The following is a 6000-nucleotide window of genomic DNA, read 5'->3' as shown; positions in this document are numbered from 1 at the left end:
CCAAACGGGGTGACACAGTACCAGGTGCCCAATACACACACTCTCAGCAGGGAAACAGGCCCTTCGGCCCACCTCGTCCATACCGACCACGATGCCCCATCTACACTAGTCCCACCTGTCCCCGTGTGCCCCATAGCCCTCTGAACCTTTCCTACCCATGCACCTGTCTAAATGTTTTTAAATATTGTTATATTTCGCCTGCTGCCTGCCCTGTCCGACCAATTGAGTTTTGTGTTACTGCTCTCCCCGCAGTGTTGGCCTTCATAACAAGAGGAGTTGAGTATAGGAGCAAAGAGGTCCTTCTGCAGTTGTACAGGGCCCTAGTGAGACCGCACCTGGAGTACTGTGTGCAGTTTTGGTCTCCAAATTTGAGGAAGGATATTCTTGCTATTGAGGGCGTGCAGCGTAGGTTTACTAGGTTAATTCCCGGAATGGCGGGACTGTCATATGTTGAAAGGCTGGAGCAATTAGGCTTGTATACACTGGAATTTAGAAGGATGAGGGGGGGATCTTAACATAACATATAACATATAACTACAGCATGGAAACAGGCCTGTCCGGCTCTACCAGTCCACGCCGACCATTCTCCCTGACCTAGTCTCATCTACCTGCACTCAGACCATAACCCTCCAATCCCCTCCTATCCATATACCTATCCAATTTACTCTTAAATAATAAAATCGAGCCAGCCTCCACCACTTCCACCGGAAGCCCATTCCATACAGCCACAACCCTCTGAGTAAAGAAGTTCCCCCTCATGTTACCCCTAAACCTTTGTCCCTCAATTCTGAAGCTATGTCCCCTTGTTGGAATCTTCCCCACTCTCAAAGGGAAAAGCCTACCCACGTCAACTCTGTCCGTCCCTCTCAAAATTTTAAAAACCTCTATCAAGTCCCCCTCAACCTTCTACGCTCCAAAGAATAAAGACCCAACCTGTTCAACCTCTCTCTGTAGCTTAAGTGCTGAAACCCAGGCAACATTCTAGTAAATCTCCTCTGTACCCTCTCCATTTTGTCGACATCCTTCCTATAATTTGGCGACCAGAACTGCACACCAAACTCCAGATTCGGCCTCACCAATGCCCTGTACAATTTCAACATTACATCCCAACTTCTATACTCGATGCTCTGATTTATAAAGGCAAGCATACCAAACGCCTTCTTCACCACCCTATCCACATGAGATTCCACCTTCAGGGAACAATGCAGTTATTCCCAGATCCCTCTGTTCACTGCATTCCTCAATTCCCTACCATTTACCCTGGACGTCCTATTTTGATTTGTCCTACCAAAATGCAGCACCTCACACTTATCAGCATTAAACTCCATCTGCCATCTTTCAGCCCACCCTTCCAAAAGGCCCAAGTCTCTCTGTAGACTTTGAAAATCTACCTCACTATCAACTACTCCACCTATCTTAGTATCATCTGCATATTTACTAATCCAATTTGCCACACCATCATCCAGATCATTAATGTAAATGACAAACAACAGTGGACCCAACACAGATCCTTGGGGCACTCCACCAGACACTGGCCTCCAACCTGACATACAATTGTCAACCGTTACCCTCTGGTATCTCCCATTCAGCCATTGTTGAATCCATCTGGCAACCTCACTATTAATACCCAACGATTTAACCTTCTTAATCAACCTTCCATGTGGAACCTTGTCAAATGCCTTACTGAAGTCCATATAGACAACATCCACAGCCTTGCCCTCATCAATTTCCCTGGTAACCTCTTCAAAAAATTCAAGAAGATTAGTCAAACATGACCTTCCAGGCAAAAATCCATGTTGACTGTTTCTAATCAGGCCTTGATTATCCAAATAATTATATATATTGTCCCTAAGTATCTTTTCCATTAATTTTCCCACCACAGACGTCAAACTAATAGGTCTATAATTGCTAGGTTTACTTTTAGATCTTAGATCTTATCGAAACATACAAGATTATTAAGGGGTTGGGCACGTTAGAGGCAAGAAACATGTTCCCAATGTTGGGGTAGTCCAGAACCAGGGGCCACAGTTTAAGAATAAGGAATAGGCCATTTAGAACGGACACGAGGAGATCTTTTTCAGTCAGAGGGTGGTAAATCTGTGGAATTTTCTGCCTCAGAAGGCAGTGGAAGCCAGTTCTCTATATGCATTCAAGAGAGAGCTAGATAGAGCTCTTAAGGATAGCGGAGTCAGGGGGTATGGGGAGAAGGCAGGAACGGGGTACTGATTATGAATGATCAGCCATGATCACAGTGAATGGCGTAGCTGGCTGGAAGGGCCGAATGGCCTCCTCCTGCACCTGTTGTCTATTGGAATTTGGGGGTTAAATGGGAGCCGTTCAGCGCCGACCTGTTGTCCACCGGGTTTCTGCCCCACAGCCCCTGAGCCCCGCTCCTGACGCCGGTCCCGGGACCCCACCCTTTTACACACCCGGAGCGGAACGGGAGCAGATTGTCATCCACTCGTCGTTATACCAAGGCCAAAAGAAAGGATAACATTTCTCCGTGAATTTGTTCCCAGTGAAGGTGTGGAGATGGGACTTGGTGGCCGCGTCGTAAAATGAAACTGTCCCGGACTGGTAACTGAGATAAACTCCCACCCTCCGGGGGATGGGACGGGCGGGGAGAGGGGATGGAGGGGAGGTGACTGCATCAAACTCGTCACCCAACCGCCGCTGGATGCTCCAGACTCCAGTCTCCGGGGTCGGTGTGACCCATCCCTTCCTCTCCACAGACTCTGCGGCGACTCCCAGACTCCAGTACCGACTCCCCACCACATCCACCTCCCAGTAATGTCTCCCCGATGTGAACCCCTCCGATCCCAGCACACACGGCCAGTCTGTAAACCTCTTCCCGGTGTCAGGGAGACGCCTCCATGTCCCGGTCCGTCTCACCCTCTTCCGATCCTCAGACACCTCGAGCTGCGCATGCGCTGTTCCCACATCCAGGGTGACGGAGACTGGGGGGAGAAGCAGAGAATCAGAGAGTCCCCGGGGGGGGGGGGTCGGGGGGAGACTCGGGCAGCGCGGCCCCGGGACCGGGGGAGAGGCCGCTCGGCCTCGGGCACAGGCGGGCGGACAACTGGACGATATCCCGGGGATTTCCCGCCCCCCCGCCAACATCCCACGGACAAAAACATGTTTCCCGGCGTTTCCTAATCGGGGTGGAAGTGGAGGGGAACCGGGTGAACGGTGAGAAATAAAAACAAACTGCTGGAGGAAGTCCGCGGGTCAGGCAGCACATGTGTAAGGAAATGACAGAACACGTTCAGGTCGGGACGCTGCTTCATTCTCATGCTCCCCTCTGCTCCCCCGGGACACAGAGGTGCAGCAAAATACTGTACTCTGTTTATATATGTGTGTGTGAGTGTGTGTGTATGAATGTGTGTGAGAGTGTGTGTGAGTCTGTGTTATGGTGTGTGGGTGTGTGTGTTTGTATGAGAGTGTGTGAGTGAGTGTGTGTCAGAGTGTGTGTTAGAGTGCGTGTGTGAGTGTATGTGTGTGTGTGTGTGAGTGTGTGTGCATATGTGTGTGTTAGAGTGTGTGTGTGTATGCGAGTGTGCGTGTGTGTGAGGGAGTGTTTCTCTGAGTGTGTGTGTGTGTGTGTGTGTGAGAGTGTGTGTCTGTATGAGTGAGTGTGTGTTAGAGTGGGTGTGTCCGTGTGTGCAAGTGGTATGAGAGTGCGTGTGTGTGTGTGTTAGTGTGTGCCTGTCTGTGTTTGTGTACATACACACATGCGTCCATACACTGCCTAATGTATCCCACCATTGTACCAAGATGATCAACGTTATTCACTTCACCTGTCAGTGGTCATAATGTTTTGGCTCATCGGTGTGTATACACCGGGCAAAACTCGTAATGCTCTCTCTGTGCGTGTGTAAGTTGGGCAGAGCAGCTTCTGTGTGTAGGTGAGGGGAGGTGGTGGAGCAAGACAGATGGGTTCAGGTGAGTGGGGGGGGGTGATTGGTAGAACGATCAGGTGGCGGGAGAGAAGGGTGGAGATGGGAACCGAGGCCGGAGGTGATGTGCTGAAGCCAAAGGGATGAGAATGATGGATTCTGATAAGAATTAAAGATGTGGTTAGAAATGTAGAACCGGAGGGAGGTTGGAGCGCATGGGATCCAAGAAAAGATAGCTAATTGGATAGAAAATTGGCGTCATGGAGGGAAGCAGAGGGTGATGAGGGAAGGTTGTTTTTCGGACTGGAGGCCCGTGACCAGTGGCGTGCCTCGCGGTTCCGTGCTTATATCAGTGATCTGGATGAGAATGTACATGGCATGATTAGCAAGTTTGCAGGTGACACAAAAGTGGGCGGTGTTGTGGATAATGAAGACGGTTGTCAAAAATTGCAGCAGGATCTTGTTCGGTTGGGCAGGTGGGCTGAGGAATGGTTGATGGTATTTAATACAGGATTAGATACAAATTCAATATAGGAGTGCAGTAACATGGTTCCTTGAAAGTGGAGTCACAGGTAGATAGTGTGTTCATATAAGGTATCGGCACAATGGTCTCCATCAATCAGAGTATTGAGTATCGAAGTTGGGATGTCACGTTGTGGATGTATGAGACGTTGGTGATGCCACATTGTGTTCAGTTCTGGGCACCATGTTACAGGATATATGCTGTCAGTTTGTAAAGGCTACAGATAAGATTTACGAGGATGTTGCCAGGGCTCAAGGGCCTGACCTACAGGGAGAGGGTGAGCAGGCGAGGACTTTATTCCTCGTAGCGCAGGCAGATGAGGGGTGATTTATAGAGGTGTACATTATCGTGAGAGGAATAGATCGGGTAAAAGCAGAGTCTCTTCCCCAGAGTAGGAGAATCAACAACCATAGGTTTAAAGTAAGGGGTGGGGGGTGGGGGGTGATTTAATACGAACCTGAGAGGTAACTCTTTTACACAATGGGTGATGGGTATATGGAAAGAGCTGTCAGAAGAGGTAGGTGAGAGAATTTGTTAAAATTATGACAGGCATAGAACGGGGGGACAGTCAGAACCTTTTCCCCAGGGCGAAAAACATCAAATGCAAGAGGGCACAGCTTTAAGGTGAGAGGGGCAAAGTTTAAAGGATTTGTGCGGGGCAAGTTTTTTCCACGGTGTGGTACCTGGGATGTGATGCCGGGGTGGTGGTGGAGGCAGATACGACAGTGGCATTTTAGATAGACACTTGGATATGGATATCATGGAGAAGACCACACCTGGAGTATTGTGTACAGTTTTGGTCTCCAAATTTGAGGAAGGACATTCTTGTAATTGAGGCAGTGCAGCGTAGGTTCACAAGATTGATCCCTGGGATGGCGGGACTGCCATATGAGAAAATATTGAAAAGACTGGGCTTTTATTCACTGGAGTTTAGAAGGATGAGAGGGGATCTTACAGAAACGTATAAAATTATAAAAGGATTGTACAAGCTAGATGCAGGAAAAAAGTTCCCAATGTTGGGGGAGTCCAGAACCAGGGGCCACAGTCTTAGAATAAAGGGGAGGCCTTTTAAAACTGAGGTGAGAAGGACGTTTTTCACCCACGGAGTTGTGAATTTGTGGAATTCTCTGCCACGGAGGGCAGTGGAGACCAAATCTCTGGATGAATTTAAGAGAGAGTTAGTTAGAGCTCTGTGGGCTAGTGGCATCAAGGGATATGGGGAGAAGGCAGGAACGGGTTATTGATTGTGGATGGCCAGCCATGATCACAATGAATGGTGGTGCTGGCTCTAAGGGCCGAATGGCCTCCACCTGCACCTATTCTCTATGTTTCTATGTTTCTATAAGAGGTGGATTTCGCACTATGTTCTGCACAGACATTGTGGGCCGAAGGGCCTGTTGCTGTGCTGTACAGTTCTACGTTATATTGAACCGTTCATGATCTGCTCTTCAACCGTCATAACATACATCGGCCTGCACTTACCATAAGCTCGTTGCACATCCTCGTATCCTGCACAAAACAGAAATATTTCACATTTTCACTGCAACTAAAATTGTAAATAAAATAATGACAGCGGGGAGC

At 48.8% G+C, this 6000-nt stretch overlaps 1 pseudogene across 1 annotated transcript in view; it reads right to left on the bottom strand.

Annotated features, from left to right (window-relative positions):
* Positions 1-785: 785 nt before the first annotated feature.
* Positions 786-6000, bottom strand: part of LOC144602579 (butyrophilin subfamily 1 member A1-like) — a 44425-nt pseudogene continuing 39210 nt past the window's right edge. Inside the window, exons 8-9 of the transcript XR_013548465.1 lie at positions 5902-5928; positions 786-2957 (exon numbers count right to left, since the gene is read on the bottom strand). The product of XR_013548465.1 is annotated as a butyrophilin subfamily 1 member A1-like (transcript). The remainder of the gene's footprint in view (positions 2958-5901; positions 5929-6000) is intronic.

The sequence above is a fragment of the Rhinoraja longicauda genome, chromosome 19 (assembly GCF_053455715.1).
Source record: "Rhinoraja longicauda isolate Sanriku21f chromosome 19, sRhiLon1.1, whole genome shotgun sequence".
Lineage (NCBI taxonomy): Eukaryota > Metazoa > Chordata > Chondrichthyes > Rajiformes > Arhynchobatidae > Rhinoraja > Rhinoraja longicauda.
Note: the sequence above shows the minus strand (reverse complement) of the source record. Positions and strands in the feature narration are given on the sequence as shown.